A 22433-nucleotide genomic window follows, 5' to 3' on the forward strand; every position below is an offset into this window, starting at 1 on the left:
TTGTGAGAAAATAAACTTATTAACATATAAAAAGTAATGTAAATAATTATATCAAACTAACCAATGTTTGACATTCACTTGTTATAAAACCTTATCTACATAGTTTTTTGTGTTTTGAGGTTTTTTTCCCTCTCCAGGAATTTGGAGTAGCCTAAAGTCATTTTCTATATTATTGTGAAACCATAATAATTCTACGTTCTGTAAAGTTCTGTAAAGAACTTTAATGTGAGGTACCTTGTCAACATGAAGTGATAACATTCTAGTGGAGTAAAACAAGAAAATAGAAGTCAATACAGGAGGTAATTGAATCATTGAACATACTCTAAAAAGTGTAATATATAAAATATTACATATAGTTCTTCAATTATAGGAAAATCAGGATTGCACATACAATCCTAAGAACCCATACAAGAAAGAATAATGCTTAAGTGATACAGGTAAAGGATGAATTTGAATATTTTTCTCTCAAGTTTGATAATTTTGAACAGAAAGTAAGTATCATCAAAAGTCAACACTAATAGTGATGATGATAATGATGATGATAAGGAGATGCTTGGCTAAGCCTTTGAAGGAAAAGATATGATAAATGAAATTTTAATGTATTATGATTTCACTACTTAGTCAATATTTGTTCCAGGTGATTGAGATTAAACCCGCTTAAAAGAAGTGAACCATATTATACTAAATGTTGTTATACAATTGAATGAGAATGAGAAAAGAACAAAGGAGGGAAGTCAACTCTTGTCAACTTGATGGTTTTTAGACTCTTTATATATTTTCCATATAGTGGAAAATTGAGAGTTTATGTGAGTTGTTTAGAAACTGAAAAAATTATATATTTTATTAGTTTACTGGTAATTAAACAAAACCTGGCATGTCCAGCTTAATAAACCATTTTAAAACCTGCTGGAAAGTATATTCTAAAGTCCCTGATATTAAGACATCTGAACAATATTTATCTTCTTACAAAATGGAAGATTTGTACACCACATACGAAAACATATATATGCATATATGCACACATATATACATACATATGCACACATGTAGATATATGTTTGTGTTTATGTGTATGAATAAAAAATGACTTTTTAGATCCTATTTAGAGTTAATAATGCTTTCAGCCAAATAAAATATCCTTTCCCTGATCATAAAAACCATATGTCATTAGCAAATAAAGAACACTGTTTTGAAGTTGAAGAAATTACTCTCAAATTATGACCCAAAGTCAAAGGAACATTTTGTAATGTTTTACTATGCAGTAATGTATTACCATGCTAGCTTTTTTCCTATGGTCTAAATAATTATATACATCTTCTGGAAAATCACCTCAAAGAACAGATAGTTGCATTAAAAATGCAAAGTAGTTTGAAATTCTTAACATTCCCAAAGCTTTATACCCTGTTCATTTATACAAGTTGATCAAATACATCAATCTTGAAGATGGTCAAGATAAAGAAATTAATTTTGAGCTTTTTCTCTCCTTTCCAGGAAATTCCCTGAAACGACTGCCCAATGGTCAAGAATATGACAACAGTATAACTGTGGCCAAAACAAATGATGGGAAAATGTGAAATAAATTAATCCTTAATTCTCATTTGCTCCTTGAGCACATTTTCCCCCCAAAGCTTAAGAGAATTCACTCTTTTAGAAGATTTCCTCAGGAAAATGTATTTTGGAATTTGTGAAAAATAAACCTATCCTTTCAGGTTCACCTGATCAATAGCAAAGGCTGCAGAATGTAGATATTATCACTAAGGACTTTCTTAAAAGATGTAGTGCTCATTATGAAGCTGAGTGCACAGGAAAGACACATTTTGAAAGTTAATTCAATCCATGAAGTACTGGTTGATTCAAAGGAAAAAGGGACACACAAACATCAGCTCAGATATTGTCTTCTGCTATCTATGTCTTTTCTGAGTTACCTCATTTGAAAGTGATATTTGAAATGTAAATATTAAAGTGACACAAATATTGCAAACAACCAGAGTAAGATTTGAATTATTTAGAGTGAAACATCAAGTTTTAAATTAACACTTGAAGATTGATTCAGAAAACAATGGAGGTTAGTAACTTTGCAACAATAAAATGTAAGGAAATGAATATTTGCAGAAGATAAATGCCAAAAGAAATGATAAAAGATAATGGTGTTAGGTCATCAGAAAAAAGTCAAAGATACAGTATTTGAATGTCTCAATTATTTTCATTAACAACTGGGCAATTATTCTAAATTAGTAGATCAAATAATGTCAATGTACACTTATATGTAGAGAGTTTTCTCTGAAGAAGAAAACTTCAAATATATTTTTATCAAATGTAACAGAAATGTATGATGAATTATTTGGTGAAAATATTTTTGAACTATAGAAATACTGAAAATCTGCCAGAATCAGTCCTGAAGAAATAAATACATAGACATTATGGGAATGTCTGGATTTTATTGCAAAATTTACTTTTTATGAATCTCCAACAAACTATTATATTTAAGAATTTCTGTTGTAGGGGCACCTGCATGGCTCAGTCGATTAAGCATCTGACGTTGGCTCAGGTCATGATCTCATGGTTCGTGAGACTGAGCCCCATATTGGGATCTGCACTGAGAGTGCAGGGATTCTCTGCATTTGGGATTCTCTCTCTGCCCTCCCCCACTCATGGTTTCTCTCTCTAAATAAAAAAAAAAATTTTAAAGAATTTATTTTGTATAATTGCCACATCAAGTGAAACAACCTTTTGAAATTAAAAAAAAACATTAAAAATACTTTATCAATCATGAATGAAAAATGGAACTTGGCTATGCTATTTACTAAACATCAATATATGAAGAATATAGATTTTGACAAACCCTTTGATAAGTTTTCAGAACTTAAGGCTCAAAACTAAAATGTAATGTTATCATTCATTTCTGTGATAGACCAGTATACAGATATAAAACTATGGGTTTTAAATATTTTATAAAAACACAGATTTTTAAAATTAAAGTGTCTTAATTTTTGTCTTATATTATTTACATTATTTTATATTATTAATATTTATATTATTTTACTTGTATTATTAGAAGTACAGAATTCAACAAAAGAAAAAAAAATCACTGTAGGCTTTATTTGACCATTATTATTACTTATTTAAATTCATGATTATTTCTGAAAATAACTTCATCATATAAAGGAAAAAAGTAATAAAAAGGGATTAGTTCTGGGAATCAAATGCACTAGTATGGCACACTGCCTTTTGTATCATTAGAATCATTAAATCTCTGACCAAATTGTCTTTCATCAGACTAATCCCATCCCAGACTCAATTTAGTATTATCGTTCTGACTATCCTTTACCTTGGACACAACTTGTACACTATTTGAAAATCCTCTGGTCGCAGCAGTCAGCATCACGCAAACTTTAGAGAGCTTTTTCAGGTGCAACCTCCAAAAGCATTGCCTCAAGCTGAGGATCTTGCAATGTGAGTCTTGCCCTGGAGTTCCTGTAGGACCCATGTGGGGAATGTCATCTAGTCAGACTGCCTCGTGATCTGGAAGTATAAACAATTAATGCCAACAGGGCCACCCTGGACCAACAGGGCCAAAAAGTATTGGACACATATCTCCCTGTTTCATCTTTGGGTAGATAATTCTGTGGGTCCATTTTATAAGGTCCTCAGAAGGTCTCAATGGGAATGGGTAACAGTTGCCTGGAGAACATCCAACTCCATGACATCCTTGCATTGGCGGTTCCTCCTTCCCTATTCCATTCTCACTGCCCTGCATTCCATCTCCTACCTGGGATCACATGCTAAAATAAACTAGCCTTGGGCTGCCTGGGTGGCTCAGTTGGTTAAGGTCATGGTTTCGAGCCCACTTGGGCTCTATGCTGACAGTGCGGAGCCTATTTGGGATTCTCTTTCTCTATCTCTCTGCCCCTCCCCTGCTTTCTTTCTCTCTCTCAAAAAATAAACTAAAAATAATAGTAATAGTAATAATAATAATAATAATAATAAACTAGCCTCACACAAGCTTTGAGTTGGGTTCTGTTTTCTGAGTAGACCTTGAGCTAAAGAACATTTAATATGTCATCCTGTCTGTGTCTTCCCTTAGAAGCAAATTGTATTAATTTATCAGGCATTTTTCATGAAAACACAGGAAATACCAGTGTCTCTACCTAGGAAAAGTATTTACCTTGAAACTCAAATGTAATGTTTCAAGTTTTTACATTGATCGGTCCAGTCATCCGCCATGAAGTCTGTCCAACTTTTCTTTGACGGCTGAACACAGCTGTCACGATACTTAAATGGTTGTTCCTCAATGGCTACTGGATCTCTATCTGCTGCGTTAAGGGGCCACATGCCAATTTTGCAGCAAATCTCAGCTCCCTCTGAAGGAGTCATTCCAGTTTGCTCTTTCTTCTCCTGTGTCCTCCTTCAATATATGTTATTGCATTCTTTTTCCATATCAAATAAGTTCAATGAACAAAAAAGGCAGAATGATGGAGGTGAAATGTCATCTTTACTATGGATACAGGTGAATTTGGAGTATGCAGCTTTGGTGAATTTTAATAATAGGTTTCCTATTAATGCATCAGAGCAAATCTTTCTAGAGAGAAACTGAAATATAAACCAGAATGTAATAAAAAAAAAAGCAGCCCACCAAACTGTCTGAACAGATGTCAATTCTCTGTTTAGGAAGAACTAAACGTTTTAAATTTACCTCTAGTATTACTGCCTCATTTTCTCATATTTTAATAATTATCTGTAATCACTTCTTGGTCTTTTGGCTAAGATCAAGTATGGTATCTGTCCTTATCAGTTTAATAATTATCCCTGGAAAATGGAAGCCCATTGGTCAGAAAGCTCTAACTTTATCATTTGCACCAAAAAATATTTTCAAACCTGAAAGTTTATTTTTAAGAAAAGGTTTTATTTTCTGGACAGCCAGTTTTGAGAATGATAGGCTTGGGGAATTCTTATTGGAACATAAAATGACTTCTGTTTTCTCAAGTGGTTTCTCTCTTATTGCTTCTTTTGAACTCCATCCTAATCTTGATGACCCTCTTTGCTTATAAATCACCCCTTGTCTACAGGGACTTATGTAACTTTTGACTTTGGAAATATCAAATCTAGACCAAAACAGAAAAGAAAGAAAGAACAAATAAGAACACCTGGAAAAACTTTCAGCTGGCTACAAGTTGTGAGTCATTTTAATCATCTTAAAAATATAGCTCAATCAAGTATTTTCCATAATAAGATTAATATATATATATATATACATATATATATATATATATATATATATATATATATATATATACACTTAGATCAGATATTCTGATTGGACTCATTTTTCTCTATTGTCCTAAGTGCAAGGAAGATATCTTTTTTATAATAATGTGACTCTAATCTTATATTCATTCTTAGGGCAGATGCTAGTGTACTATTAGAATTCTTCTGTGTGTTTAACATTTCTTCCCTGTTTGTTTCCTGTACATTAAAAAAAAAATTTTAAGGTTTATTTTTGAGAAAGAGAGCACGAGTGGGGGAGGGGATGAGATGGGGAGACACAGAATCTGAAGTAAGCTCCAGGCTCTGAGCTGTCAGCACAGAGGCTGACATGGGACTTGAACCCACAAACCATGAGATCATGACCTGAGCCAAAGTCAGACACTTAACTGACTGAACCACCCAAGTGCCCCTCTCTCTCTCTCTCTCTCTCTCTCTCTATCCATATATGTGTGTGTGTATATCTATCTATCTATATATATATCTATCTATATATATATATATATATATCTTTTTTAATTTTAATGTTTATTTATTTTTGAGAGAGAGTGACAGAACATTAGTGGGGGAGGGGCAGAAAGAGAAAGGGAGACACAGAATCCAAATCAGGCGCCAGGCTCAGAGCTGTCAGCGCAGACCTGGATGTGGGGCTCAAACTCGTGAGTGGTGAGGGGCGCCTGGGTGGCTTGGTCGGTTAAGCGGCTGACCTCGGCCCAGGTCATGATCTCACAGTTCCTGAGTTCGAGCCCCGCGTCGGGCTCCGTGCTGATGGCTCAGAGCCTGGAGCCAGTTTCAGATTCTGTGTCTCCCTCTCTCCCTGCCCCTCCCCTGTTCATGCTCTGTCTCTCTCTGTCTCAAAAATAAATAAACGTTAAAAAAAAAATTAAAAAAAAAAAACAACAACTCGTGAATGGTGAGATCAAGACCTGAGCCGCAGTCAGACACTTAACCCACTGAGCCACCCAGGTGCCCTCTCTACAGTTTTGTTTTTTTTGTTTTTTGGGTTTTTTTTTTACCTTAAATTGGTCATTTTCCCACACCATGATCATTTTTTTTTTTAATTTCTCCTTTTGGTATATTCTGTTTTCTACCCTTTTCCCCATATTGTCTTCAAGATACAAAAACCTATTAAATGTGAGTAGATGTCTCTATGCCACAAATCCAGATTCATATACAAATAATGACAGGCTTTGGATAAATGTCATTTGGCTTTGAAGAAGCAAAATCATCTATATCACTGCTTAATCTCTGTATTATCAAGACTTCACTAATGTTACACTTATCCTTGCTCTTCCAGAAAACCCAATCCAAAAAGATAAAAGATACAAATAACATTATTGTTCCTTTCAAGCACTTTTGAAAAACTCATTAATATGAACATCCTTCTGCTAACTTTCAATACATAACACTCACTTCGGAACTGTTTTCTCAAAACCTTAGCTTTGCCTGGTCCACTCATCGTCCACTACTACATCGTGAACCAGTCCTAATTAAGACCTCACATTGAAATACATGCTTTCTACTGTATCCAAAAACCTCATAAATATCCCAATTTTTCTTTTTCCTCTCTAAAATACTATTAAGACATTCACAAGTAACTGATCTCCTCTACCACACCTGTCAACAAATGGTTTGGATAGAATTCAGCACTTTGAATGACTGAATTAAAATTATGTTCATAAAATTTTCTCCTGATTTTTATACTAGAAGGTCCATAGTTTCCATTATCCCACTGTGGGGATTCAATTCTCCATGTACTTCTGTCTTCTGAGCAGGGGCATTAACAGTTTTGTTCTATATCATCTTTCAAGATTGTTCATAAAGCAAATAGCTTTGGAAGTTAGAGAGTGTCTTCCAGAACAGAAGGCATATTGGTTTGCTGTTCACATTAATAATTACAATGTCTCTTTCCAGGGCAAAGGTTGGGTAGATTTGCTCACAGTCTCCTTATAAAAAATTAGGGTTTTTAAACTCAGGTTTTTTTTTTTCTCCTTTAACATAACCCACAGTGTGTACAGGCATCACCCAGACCTTGTCATGTCACCAGGTGGCATGTGGGAATTAGGGCTTGGAGAACTAGTGTAAACAATATAATGCTGACCACTGCTATTGCTGTGAGTCATAAACTGTCCTTTGTCTCATGCAGGCATCTTTTGTCTTTATCGATGTAGGTGAACTTTCGACAGGATAACTTATTAGCTAACACAGAGGGCAAAATCTCAGATCTCAGATCTCAGTCCCTTCACAGATCTTGACATCTGTATGAAACATGGCAGATTTTAAATTAAATTCTTTGCCCTAGTGAGTTTAAAAGTAAAATCTATTTTCAAAGCTACATTTAATATCAGTAATGAACCACTCCACCCTAGCATATATAAGATTATTTTGATAGATTAACTAATTGCAACTATAATTTAATAAGTGTTACCTAGGTGTCAGGCATGTTAAAATGTACTTTAGAGATGTGATTTTATTTTCACAATAAATTGGAGTGGTTTGTTTAGTTACCCCAGATATAAAGATATGGAAACTGACATTAAAAATTAAGTAACATGTTCAACATCATACAGATGATGATTGGTAAAGTCAGATTAGTACCCATGTCTAATCACTAAAACCCAAGTTCTTTCCACACTAGTCTACGTTGTAACTTTAGGGTCCCAGCTGAAATTAGACATTGATATTGCCTAAAGTATCAATGACTAGCTGACATTTGCCCTTTCTACATGAATAGGAATGTTAAATTTGCTATTCTCCAATAAAATGAGGAACTAAAAGCCAATTTAATAAATACATGAAGACAGAAAAAATAATCTGTAATTGAGGAGAAAAGAAACAAATACCTCTCCCCTTTTCTGCTATTCATAATTTTCCCTCTCTTTTGTTTCCAAAATGTCATTAGCCTAACGTCAGAATTATAGCTTCAGAAGACAAAGATAAGTGAATTTTGAAACCCAATGGATGGCATTTAAAAATTTTAGAATTGCAGCAGTGCTGAATTGTAACAGAAGAAGATCATGGGAAGAAATAGATTTCAATTAGGTAGTAAATTAAAGGGAGTAGGAAATTCCATCAACCAAATCAGACAGCTTTAAAAATGGTCCCACCTGTCTAATCAGCATCCTGGGAGGAATCCAGGGCACACATATAGTTCTCATAAAGTGATTTCAAGTTTGTGAATGATAAACAAATATACCAATAATTACAGCAAACCTGGCATAGCAAACAGTACAATGATTTTTAATTTTCCACCAAGTAACCTCAGCATGCCCATTAGAGAGTAAGTTAAAAGGTAATTAAGTTAAGATACAATGAAGGGAGCCAAGTCTAAATCACTAACACTTCATTATTAAGTTTACAATATCAGTGTCTTTTTTTTTTAATGAAAGTGCATATGATATTTAGGGGAACATGGTATATTTGATACTTATAGCTAAAATGTCTAGGATGACTTTATTTTCTGTTAACAGTGTTAGAGTTGTTAAGGGAATTTAACTTTACGAAATTATAAGTTTGAATTTATGAAAATTCTTTAAGCAGTTTTGGGAGAGATTTCCCTACTATAGTGTGAGTTTTCTCTGTCCTGCTTGTGTGATTCCTAAAAACTAAATATATCTAATTTATAAATTCAGGTAAAACATATTTAAAGCTTTGTTAGTTAAACTTATAAGTAGATACACTCAGTTACTATATATCCTTCATTTCTATGTGTTTGAAGCAGATGGTGTCAAGTGCCTATAAAACATCAGAAATGGATGTTCCAAGATGATGCCTATACACACATTAAATAAATGGCTGGTAATACAACCAATGCTTTCTTTTCTCATGCTGAAAAAATTGACAGTGATACAGCCACTATGCCATCACATGGACTGAAATAATCACGGTGGATCTTGTGGAATGTGAAATGAATAGACCAACATATCTCAAAGTCAGGTTACCCCCATAGTGGCCTGAAAACTCTCCATCTGTGCATTTAAAGTGATACATGCTGGGTAAAATCAAGTTATAAATTGTAGTTTATCTCTTATAAAATTTACCTTCTGTAGCAGTCAGAAACCTCCTCGCTGTTCTATGTAGAATTAAATATCTAGTTCATATTAAACAAGTAAAATGAGTCAAAATATTAAAAAGAGAACCATTAGGATTGCAAGTACAATTTCAGAAGAAAGTCAAGCATCAGAAGAGAGAGTTTTCAAATGGAATCCTGTAGTGCACACGAGTTCTTTCTGAAGCAGAGTAGAGTCAGCAAGGCTGCCCATAACGGCACTTTATCACAAAACACAGACTTGCATGGCTGAAAAAGATAGCGCTTCAATGCCAGATAGAAACTGCGTGGTGAGCTTGGCAGCCCAGGCAAGCACTTTTAGCAAAAAAGCAGACAAGAGTGTGGAAGCCCATTCACTTCCGTAGGGAATGGATAAATAGCTAGGAGACTAAAAATAGACAATGCCATGTTTTCTATTAATTGAAAATAAAATGATGCTTCTCTTCCCACTTCCTTTTGATGAATATTAATCACTTCATGCTATTTTAAAATTGGAAGCTGCACTAAAATATCTATGGTACATTAGAAGGGAAGGTCATAATTTTCTACATTTGCATTATTTAAAACACGAGTTGCAAAACAATTTCATATTTTTACCCACTTGTGTTATTCTAAATCAATTAGTCTAAGTACATACATACTTATGTACCCATGAAATAAATATTTTGTGTCTCTTTTCCTTGTACAGATTATTATCTGCTTTAAAATCTATAATTTAAAATACAATGTGGGGTGCCTGGGTGACTCAGTCAGTTGAGCATCTGACTTCGGCTCAGGTCATGATCTCTCAGTCTGTGAGTTCAAGCCCGCATCGGGCTGTGTGCTGACAGCTCAGAGCCTGGGCCTGCTTTGGTTTCTGTGTCTCCCTCTCTCTCTGCCCCTCCCACACTCACGCTGTGTTTCTCTCCATCTCTCAAAAATGAATAAACGTCAAAAAAATTTAAAAAATACAATGTTATTAGGATATTTAGGTGCATAAACCACTGAGAAAATTCTAAATCATAATAATGTCTTTTCTCAAATGAGAAATGGATTTTTAAAAAGAGACATATTATATTTCAAATACTGTCAAATGTTTGCTTTTCACTGTTAATTTGTTCACATCTAGTGTGTGTATTTAGTAAAATGTATTTAGTATTTAGTATTGATACTAAATGTATTTAGTATTAGTGAAAATATTAAGCAGATACAACTTATTTGTTTATATTAAAGTTATTAAATGAGAAGGATGGATTTCATTAGAACCTTTTAATGAAAGTGGTTTTAAAAAGAATCATTTTTGTATCTTTCACATGTTTACGATTATTTCAATAGTATTTTCATATCTGGAAAGTATAGAGTGAAAGAATAGTGACTGAAATAAATTTGAAAAGATCAAATCATGATGTTAAAAATTTTAAGTACATCAGTAAAAGATGATATGAAATGAAAAGATTATCTTTTCACAGTACAAATCTTCCCAATGAATTTCCAAAATACTCTAATTTATAAGAACTATAAAACAAAACCCCAGGACAGAGAATATGAGATTTTGTCTTATCATTATTGAAAAATGAATTGTAACACTTAGCTCAGTGTGTTTCAATATTAAATTTTCTACTCTGTGGCACGTGATTATAGGCTAAAAATGAAAAATATGAGCTTGAATTATGAAATGTTATGAATGTCCTTGCAGAAAAATAATAAACATCTAGAATCTGATTTATATTAAAAAATAAAAAGACTCATGCTCTGTCTCTCTCTGTCTCAAAAATAAATAAATGTTAAAAAAAATAAAAATAAAAAAAATAAAAAGACCAATCATAATTAAGACATAGATTTTCTATTCCCAAAGGCCTTATGCATTTCCTTAAACTACATTCTCTGGAATGATGTACTCTCCTGTCTAGCCAGAGACTGCCCAAATAGAATAGCTGAGTGCCAGTGTACCTGATTTTCATTCCTTTGAATCCTCTGATCATGTGTACTTATATCCATAACTGAGAATTTTCCTGAGTTGGTGCTGCATGGGATCAAGGGGCCACAACCTTGGGGGGAGGATATAGAGAAAACAAAGAAGCAAATACATCTGTATAACTGATAATCAATTTCATTACTATCTAACCTGCCTTTCAGGCCAAAGAAACATTTTCTCCCCTTCCAATGAATACATTTATCTAGAGTAGATTTTGAAGTGTCACATCACTATGGTTGTTTTCAATTATTGGCATGTTTTTGTCAGGTTGATGGTAATGATAATAGACATGAATAATTGATTGAGAAACTAAGTATAGAAGACCAAAGCCAATGATACAAATATAAACTAATATGAATTAAAGCATGGTCTAGTTACATTATCTCACTGCATCTTTAAACAGCATTACTACTACTCCCATTTTACAGGTAAAGATATTGAGGATTAGAGCTGTTAGCTATACCTCCCAATGTCATACAGATGCTAAATGGTAGACCTACAATTCAAACTCAGACATCCTGAGGTAGTCTGCAATTCTCCCCCTTATGCCATACTGGTAATTGGAATGGTTCACTATTTATACTGAAGTTTTGAAAAAACAGATGATTTAACAAAGGGCAGGCCGTGCTGCTCAGAGGTGATGAAATGCTGGTGACAGATGGAAGTAATACAACTGACAGGTTGTGAAAAATAAGGGTTCCTACTAGAGAAGCAGCAAAACTCAAGGCAATTAAAACAGTAGTGACTCAGCTTGATGAAGTTTGAGGGTTTAGGTTGAGATCTTTGAAAGTGATATAAAGAGTTGTAAAACAAATCAACAAGTTGGAGAGTATACCAGAAGCACTGGTATGAATAAAAACAGGCACAAGTGAAATATTCTCATGAGTGACACCAAAAAGACAACCCCAAAAGAAGGCTCCTTAAGCACAGAAGACCATCCTCCTGAATCATCCTTCTGAATTAAAAACCAAAAGCACCAACCTGGTAGTCATTAGTTTATAATAAATTTTTATATTCATAGTTTAAGTTGTCCATTTGTTTTAGTTGTGTTCAACTCATAATATTAAATAATAAAACTACAAATTTATTTACAGAGTGGCAAAATTATCCATCTGTATTTATATGAAAAAAAAGTTGATGGAGAAGCAATTTTATTGTCTTATAAATACTGCAATTAACCTTTAAATCACAGTATTTTTAAAAAAATAATGCAAATAAGCAAAAATTGCCAATAGTTCAATTTAATTAACCCTCATTAAATTGCAGAATGTCACTAAATGTAATTACACTGCATTTTTCATAGGGTTACATTTCATAAAGCATTAAACGCTATTATTGGTCATGGTGTTTTATCCTCAACAAGGAAGCTGATACTTATTTATGGGTTTTTTTTATGAGTTAAATTAAACAACTACTAAATATTTTCTAACGTAATACATTTGGATAGGTTTGAAAAAGAATTTTTATGGTGATATAATATCTCCAATGGCAGAAACATCATATAAAGAATCCTCTATGTTATCAGGTACAATCAAGTTTGTTTCTACAATAATTACATCATTTAAACACTTGAGAATCCTGTAGCTTTCCCAAATCTAATTTAACCTTTCAGATATTAGACTTTTTATAGCTTCTCAGCACTACTCCTCCCTAAGGAGTAGGTATGTGTGTATCATAGGCCAGCAGAGATTGAACAGTTCTTAAAAAATTTAAAACTCCCTGAATTAAATTAATCTTGTATTTTTAGACAAAGCAATATTTCATTTTTATCACTTTATTGTAATTGTACAGTTATCAATTCTCTACGAAGCTGACAATAAGCTTAGTTGCCAATGTTTACTCTCTGTGTGACAGTGTTGTCTCATATCTAGAAAAATCAGTAATATTTAAATTTTAATATTGGAGAGGGGAGGAGATTTATGACTGAAAGTAAGGTACCAAATGAACAATCATGGTGCTTAATATGATAATTCATTTGAGTTAAGCCATTGAAAATCATAGTTAAAATGCAAATGTGTTGGGGCACCTGGGTCACTCAGTCAGTTAAGCATCAGACCTCAGCACAGATCAGGATCTCAGGGTTCCTGTCAGCTGTGCTGACAGTTCTGCACCCAGAACCTGCTTCAGATTCTGTCTCCCTCTCTCTCTACCCCTCCACCACTCACACTCTGTCACTCTCTGTCTCTCAAAAATAAATAAACATGAAAAAAATTTTTAATAAAAAAATGCAAATGTCTTGGGTGAAAGGACACTTTAGACTTAATAATAGTAGGAACAAAAACACCCTTTTGACTAACTCTATACTAGTATCTTGAATAGGAAAATAACTATGTACATTTAACAGACTAGAGAACAAAGGCCAATGTTTATAGAACACTTAAGAAATAAAGCTTCATTCAACGTGGCCACGTCTGCACCCAGAGGCTATCTGTATATTATGCTGCCTCTTACTACTTAATGGCATCAATTAGGTCTTTCCATAAGTAGGAAATACTTATGGATGGAAGAGAATCTTATTTTAAAATGGCTATAGGAACTAATAAGTAAATTTAAAAAGTTTATAAGGTTATACATTAATATACAAAAATTATTTTTTCCAAATAATAGAAATGAAATTTTAGAAAAGAAAATAAGCAAACAATGAACCCACTTAGAATAAAAAATGAAATGCTTAGAAATAAACTTAATAAAATGTTCAGGACTAGAAGTCATGATAGAGCATAGAGAGACCTGAACTAACCTTCTTCCACAGATATGCCAAATCTACTATATATGGAATAATAGCCATTTAAAAATAATGAAAACTAGCTGAACAGCTCCATCCACAACAAGGGATAAAATGGCCAAATCCAGATAGGTAGGAGAGGCAGATGTGGTCTCATCAAAATACTTACCGCCCCTATAAACAGTAATCCTCAATAAGGAAGAACCTCATGGGTCTCAAAACTCTCCCTGAAGAGTGAGGGGTTTGCATCTCACATTAGCCACCCTAATCCTAGGGATCTGCACCAGAGAGACAAGACCCCAAAAGACCCTGGCTTTGGAAACCAGTGGGGCTAATGTACAGAAGATCTGGGGGAACTGTAGGAATATGACATATTCCTCTTATGGGGTTCATGTGCAGAGTCATTCACCCAGCAGTTTGAGAATTATGGGATTATATATGAAGAAGATTCATTGGCTAAATCTTAAAGCATCTGCTGGAGGGGCATGGACTAGTGGGACTTTGGGGGATGAGGGCACTGCAAGTGCCATTTTTGCATTTGTATTGGAAGTCATAGTCACAGCAAATGGAAAAAATAAATAAATAAATAAAAGATATCAGCGTTGAAAAGGAAAAAGTAAAATTGTCTCTACTTGCAGATGACACAATACTATATATTAGAAAATCCTAAAAACTCCACTAAAAATTGTTAGAATAAGTGAGTTCAGTAAAGATGAAGGATATAAAATTGACATAGAGAAATATATTGCATTTCTATACCATAATAATGAACTAGCAGAAAGAGAAATTAAGAAAACAATCCCATTTATAATTGCAGTGAAAAGAATAAAATACTTGGAATAAATTTAACCAAGGAGGTGAAAGACCTAAACAATAAAATCTAGATGTTCATGAAAGAACTTGAAGAATATACAAATATATGGAAACATACCCTGTGTTTGTGGATTGGAATAATTGACATTTTATTCATATATATAATTATTTATTTGTTTTGATAGAAAAAGAGAGAGAGTGTGCAAGCGGGGGAGAGGCAGAGAGAAAGGGAGAGAGAGAATCTGAAGCAGGCTCCCCACTGTCAGCACAGAGCCCAATGTAGGCTCAATCTCAAGACCATGAGATCATGACTTGCGCCTAAATCAAGGCTCAGACGCTTAACCAACTGAGCCACCCAGGTGCCCCTGGAAGAATTGATATTATTAAAATGTCCATACTACCCAAAGCAATCTACACAGTCAATGCAATCCTTATTGAAATTCCTACTGTATCTTTCACAAAACTAGAACAAATACTTCTAATTTGGATGGAACCACAAAAGACACTGAATAGCCAAAACAATCTTAAGACAGAAAAACAAACCTGGAGGCATTATACCTTCTGATCTCAAGCAATACTACAAATCTATAGTAATTAAAACAGTATAGTACTGGCATAAAAATAGATGCATATATCAATGGAACAGAATAGAAAGCCCAAGAATAAATAGAGAGCCACACATATATAGTCAATTAATTTACAATAATGGAGCCAAAATTATACAGTGGAGAAAGGACAGTCTCTTCAATTAAATGGCATTGGGAAATCTGGACAGCCACATACAAAAGAATGAAACTAGACCACTATTTTATGCCATTCACAAAAATTAATGCAAAATGAATTAAAGACTTGAATTTAAGACCTGAATATATAAAACTCTTAGTAAAACATATTTAGTAATCTCCTTGATAGAGGCCTTGATGTTGAATTTTTAGACCTTACTTGTTGCCTTGCAATGGCAACAAAAGCAAAAATAAACACATAGGACTATGTTAAACTAAGAAGATTCTCCACAGTGAAGGAAATCATCAGTAATGTGAACAGACAATCTACTGAATGGGAGAAAATGTTTGCAAACCATGTATCTGATAAAGGGTTAATAGCTAAAATATATAAGGAACTCAAAAAACTCAACAACAGAAATGAAACAATAATATTTAAAAATGGGCAGAGGACCTAAAAAAACATTTTTCCAAAGAAGACATACAGATGACCAACAGACACATAAAAGATGCTCATAGTCACTAATTATCAGGGAAATGCAAATCAAAACAACAGTGAGATATCACCTCCCACAGGTAAGGCTATTATCACAAAGACAAGAAATAATAAGTGTTGGGGTGGATGCGGCGAAAAGGGAACTCTTGCACACTGTTGGTAAAAATGTAAATTGGTAAAGCCAACATGGAAAACATTATGGAAGTTCCTCAAAAAATTAAAAAAAGAACTAGCATATGATCCATCTATCCCACTTCTCTTTATCCAAAGAAAATAAAACACTAATTCAAATATATATGCACACCTATGTTCATTGCAGCATTATTTGCAATAGTCAAAATATGGAAACAACCTAAGTATTCATTGATAGATCAATGGATAGAGAATATATGGGGTGTATATATGTATATACACACATATATTTATATATATACACACACACACACATACATACATACACACATACAATGGAATACTACTTGGCCACAAAAAAAGGAAATCTTGCCATTTGCAACCACCTTATTGGACCTTGAAGGCATTATGTCAAGTGAAATAACTCAGACAAGGAAAAATATCATATCATTTCACTTATATGAGAATTGAAACACACACACACACACACACACACACACACACAAATACACATAACAGATTGGTCATTATTAGAGGGGTTTATGAGAGGTAAAAGGAGTAAGGATTGAAGAAATAGGTGAGAGAGTCAATTATATGGTGACACATAGCATCTAGACTTATGGGATCATAAATTAATATGTACAAGAATCAAATTATTGCATTGTGCACCTGAAAATAATATAATGTCAGATACTGATTTTACCTCAATAAAAAAAAAAATGAATTAAAAAAAAAAAGAAAAGAAAGTGGTACAGACCTGCATGCTGAAAACTACAAAATATCACAAAGACATTTCTATGAAAGCCTCAATCAAGGGATACACTGAATTCATTAAATGGAAAATTCACTATAATTAAGATTATAATTTTCCTCTAGTTTTTCTGGATTCAATGCAATTCCAATCAAAATATTAGCAGATTTTTTTCCTTAGTAAATTGAAAAGCTGATTTAAAGTCTATATGCAAAGGCAAAAGACCAAGAAAAAAATCTTGAAAAAGAAGAAAAATTATAGAAAACTAATATTTCTAATTTCAAGACTTATATTAAAGCAACATTGTCATATTAGAGTAAGGTTGGATGAATGGAACACAATAGCTCAGATAAATCTACACTTCTTTGCTTAATTGACCTGACAAAAGTGCCAAAGTTATTCAACTGGAATTTAATTGTGTTTGTGTGTGTGTGTGTGTGTGTGTGTATAAAAATTAATTGACACTGGAGGAGCCAAGATGGTGGAACAGCATGGAAGTTATTTGTGTGTCTTGCATCCATGAAATACAGCCAGATGAACACTAAACCATCCTGCACACCTAGAAAACTGATTGGAGGATTAAGACAACAATCTGCACAACCTGAACCACAGAATTCAGCAGGTACTCAGCGAGGAGAGGTAAAATTGGGAAGCGATAAGCCATGGGAAGGGAGATGCTTTTGTGGGTGAGAGAGGACAGAGACTGGGTGGGGGGAAGAATACAGGAAAAGCACCCCTCCCCAAAAGCAGCTGGAGAGAAAGTAGAAAATTGGAAACAGCCATAGGGACTAAACTAAAAATGGAGAAAGGAGAAAGGAGAGGGTTTAAATTCCATTAAGACTGTAAACAAGGGGAGCAAAAAGTCTGCAACTCCACAGCTCAATACCTGGAGGCACTCTGGTGGGAAGGGCAAATCCCCAGGAATAGAGTGGGAGCTGGGAGATTCTCAGGCCACATGGGGAAAAGCAGTTCCACTGCTGGAAGGACATTTGGTAGAGACTGTTGAAGCCACCTGGTCCCAGCAGACCCCAGAAAACAGCGACATTCGGTGGTGCTGGAACAAGGTCATTAAGGGTGAAGCCTGGTGCCAGATATGTGTTGTGATTTTCCATAATCCCTGAAATGCTGCTGCTACACTATCTCACCAACTTTTTCTGGGGCGGGCTGGCTCCTGGCCGCAGTCTTGGGACACCGGAAGCAACAGGGTCCAGCAAGCGTTCCTGGCTGCCGCCAACATTCAGCCATTGCTCATTCGGCCATTGCTCCATGAGAACCTCCTGCAGAGGGGCGGAACGGGTCAAAGCCGCAGTCCTTCGGAAGTAAGGGGCCGGGGAAAACAGCCGTATCTGAGACAAAACTCAGGTGAGAGGTACTGCCTGGGGCTTGGTAACAGACAGTGAAGAAGCAGGGATTGGATGAAAGCTGAAGACAGATGACAGGTGCACGATTGCTGATTGGGAAGAACAGAGTTCTCATACTAGAGACTGGGTAGCTGGGTGACACCATTTTCACTGCTCCCGCTCATGTGCATATTCACCCAAGAGCTCCAAACACTCCAACCCAGTAGGCTAGCAGCACCATCTAGTGGAGAACGGAGCTGTTACACCGAGCCCCGCCCAAGTGGGACAACCTTGCTCTTCAAGAACACAAGTCTCACCACCTACTTAGTTTATGGACTATAAAGTCCTTCATAGTCTGACTTCTAGGGGAAAACACAGTAATTTCAGTCCTATTTCCATTTGTTAACAGGTCTATCCAATTTTCTTTCTTTTTTTTCTCTTTTTCACTTTCTTTTTCTTGAATACACAAAGAAAAAAAATTCATTTTTATTTTCAACTTCTATTAAAAATAAATTTCTGTATTTTTTTACTATATTTTTTATGTTTGTGTAATTTTTTTCGAACTTCATATTACTTCCATCATTTTATTTTAGTCCGCTTCAGTGTATTCACTTTTCCAAATTTTCAATTTCCTTTTTTTCTTTTTCTTTTTTCTCTTTTCCGTTTCTTTTCTTTTTCATGAATGCAGAAAGAGAAAAACTTCATTTTTACTTTCAATTTCCATTAATATATTTTCTTTAATTTTTTACTATATTTTTTAATTTTCCTTTTACTATATTTTTAAATTTTTTACTATATTTTTACTATATTTTTTTAATTTTCACTATATATTTTATTTTTTTTAGTATATTTTCAAATTCGATTTTTCTTCCATCATTTTATTTGAGTCTACTAGTGTTTTCACTTTTTCAAATTTCCAAACGATTTCCTTTTATTTTTTCCTTTTCTTTTTTTTTTTTTTTGTTCTTGAATACCAAAGGGGAAAAATTCATTGTTATTTTCAATTTTTATTAAAAATATTTTTCTTTAGCTTGTTTCTACTATACTCTTTACTTTTGTGTATATTTCCTCAAATTCTGTTTTACTCCCATCATCTCATTTTAGTCTACATTAGTGTATTCATTTTTTTCAAATTCTCAAACGATTGACTTTTTTTTTCTTTTATTCCACATTTTCTTTTCTCTAATCTGTCAAACCACTTTCAACACCCAGACCATAATACACCTAGGGTCTAGCATCGTTTATTTGATTTTTGTGTGTGTGTGTTTTTAATTTTTAATTTTAATATTTTTTTAACTTTAACATTTCTACCTCATTAATTCCTTTTCTCCCTTCAAACTGACAAAACGAAGAAATTCACCCCAAAAGAAAGAGCATGAAGAAATGACAGCCAGGGATTTAACCAACACAGATACAAGCAAGATGTCTGAACCATAATTTAAAATCACAATAATAAGAATATGAGCTGGAGTCGAAAATAGATTTGAATCCCGTTCTGCAGAGATAAAAGAAGTAAAAACTAGTCAGACTGAAATTAAAAATGCTATAACTGAGTTGCAATCATGGAAGGATGCTGCGGTGGCAAGGATGGATGAGGCAGAACAGAGAATCTGTGATATAGAGGACAAACTTATAGAGAATAATGAAGCAGAAAAAATAAGAGAAGGCAATAGAGCACGATTTAAGAATTAGAGAAGTCAGTGACACATTAAAAAGGAACAACATCAGAATCATAGGAGTCCCAGAAGAGGAAGAGAGAGAAATAGCAGAAAACTTTCCTAACTTGGGGAAAGACACAGACATCAAAATCCAGGAAGCACAGAGAACCCCCATTAGATTCAATAAAAACAGACCATCAACAAGGCATATCATAGTCAAATTCACAAAATATTCAGGCAAGGAGAGAATCATGAAAGCAGCAAGGCAAAAACATTCCTAACCTACAAGGGAAGACAGATTAGGCTTGCAGAAGACCTATCCACAGAAACTTGGCAGGCCAGAAGGGAATGGCAGGATATATTCAATGTGCTGAATCAGAAAAATACACAGCCAAAAATTCTTTATACAGCAAGACTGTCATTCAAAATAGAAGGAGAGATTAAAAGTTTCCCAGACAGGGGCGCCTGGGTGGCGCAGTCGGTTAAGCGTCCGACTTCAGCCAGGTCACGATCTCGCGGTCTGTGAGTTCAAGCCTCGCGTCAGGCTCTGGGCTGATGGCTCGGAGCCTGGAGCCTGTTTCTGATTCTGTGTCTCCCTCTCTCTCTGCCCCTCCCCCGTTCATGCTGTCTCTCTCTCTGTCCCAAAAATAAATAAAAATAAAAAAAAAAAAAAACGTTGAAAAAAAAAAGTTTCCCAGACAAACAAAAATTGAAAGTGTTTGTGAGCACTAACCCAGCCCTGCAAGAAATTTTAAGGACGACTGTCTGAGAGGAGAAAAGATGAATATATATACCAAAAGCAACAAAGACTAGAAAGGACGAGACAACACCACCAGAAACTCCAACTCTACAAGCATCATGACAATAAATTCATATCTTTCAGTATTCACTCTAAATGCCAATGGACTCAATGCTCCAATCAAAGGACATAAGGTAACAGAATGGATAAGAAAACAAGACACATCTATATGCTGTTTACAAGAGACCCACTTAAGACCTAAAGACACCTTCAGGTTAAATATAAGGGGATGGAGAACAATCTATCATGCTAATAGTCAAGAAAAGAAAGCCAGAGTAGCCATACTTATATCAGACAATCTAGAATTTAAAATAAAGACTGTACCAGTGATGAAAAAGGGCACTATATCATAATTGTAAACATTTTTGCATCAAATGTGGCAAAACCCAAATATATAAATCAAATAATCACAAATATAAAGAAACTCATCGATAGTAATACCATAATAGTAGGAGACTTCAACACCCCACTCAGCAATGGACACATCATCTAATCAAAAAATCAACAAGGAAATAATGGCTTTGAATGACACACTGGACCAGATGGACTTAACAGATATATTCAGAACATGTCATGCTAAAGCAACAGAATATACATTCTTCTCCAGCGCACATGGAATGTTCTCCAGAATACACCATATACTAGGAAACAAATCAGCCCTCAACAAATACAAAAAGATAAGATCATACCGAACATATTTTCAGACCACAACACTATGAAACTCAAAATCAACCACAAGAAAAAATTTGAAAAGGTAACAAATACCTGGAAACTGAAGAACATCCTACTAAAGAATGAATGGGCTAACCAAGAAGTTAAAGAGGAAATTAAAAAGTATATGGAAGTCAATGAAAATGATAACACCACAACCCAAAACCTCTGGGACAAAGGAAAGACATTCATAAGAGGAAAGTATATAGCAATCTAGGCCTTCCTAAAGAAGGAAGAAAGGTCTCAGATACACAACCTAACCTTAAGTCTTAAGGAGCTGGAAAAAGAACAGCAAATAAGACCCAATACCAGCAGAAGACAGGAAATAATAAAGATTAGAGCAGAAATTAATGCTATGGAAACAAAACAAAACAAAACAAAAACCAGTAGAACAGAATAATGAAACCAGAAGCTTGTTCTTTGAAAGAATTAACAGAATTGATAAACTACTAGCCAGTTTGACCAAAAAGAAAAAGGAAAAGACCCAAATAAATAAAATCAAGAATGAAAGAGGAGAGATCACAACCAACACAGCAGAAATACAAACAATAATATGAGAGTACTATGAGCAATTATATGCCAATAAAATGGGCAATCTGGAAGAAATGGGCAAATCCCTAGAAAGATATACATTACCAAAACTGAAACAGAAAGAAATAGAAAATTTGAACAGACCCATACCCAGTAAGGAAATCAAATTCATAGTCAAAAATCTGCCAAAAAACAAGAGTCCAGGGCCAGATGGCTTTCCAGGGGAATTCTAACAAACATTTAAGGAAGAGTTAACACCTATTCTCTTGAAGGTGTTCCAATAAATAGAAATGGAAGGAAAACTTCCAAACTCTATGAAGCCAGCATGAAGCCAGCATTATCTTGATTCCAAAACCAGACAGAGACACCACTAAAAAGGAGAACTATAGACCAATTACCCTGATTAACGTGGATGCGAAATTCCTCAACAAGATATTAGCCAACTGGATCCAACAATACATTAAAAAATTTTATTCACCACAACCAAGTGA

At 34.4% G+C, this 22433-nt stretch overlaps 1 long non-coding RNA gene and 1 pseudogene across 1 annotated transcript; both read left to right on the forward strand.

Moving 5' to 3' along the window:
- Positions 1 to 265: 265 nt before the first annotated feature.
- On the forward strand, positions 266 to 1597 carry LOC113602891 (uncharacterized). The gene is made up of 2 exons (XR_003424423.2): positions 266 to 437; positions 1492 to 1597. It is a non-coding gene; the product is annotated as an uncharacterized LOC113602891 (long non-coding RNA).
- Positions 1598 to 4740: 3143 nt separating this feature from the next.
- Positions 4741 to 4952, forward strand: LOC113602934 (uncharacterized; annotated as a pseudogene).
- The last annotated feature ends 17481 nt before the right edge of the window (positions 4953 to 22433 follow it).

The sequence above is a fragment of the Acinonyx jubatus genome, chromosome B4 (assembly GCF_027475565.1).
Source record: "Acinonyx jubatus isolate Ajub_Pintada_27869175 chromosome B4, VMU_Ajub_asm_v1.0, whole genome shotgun sequence".
NCBI classification, from domain to species: Eukaryota; Metazoa; Chordata; class Mammalia; order Carnivora; family Felidae; genus Acinonyx; species Acinonyx jubatus.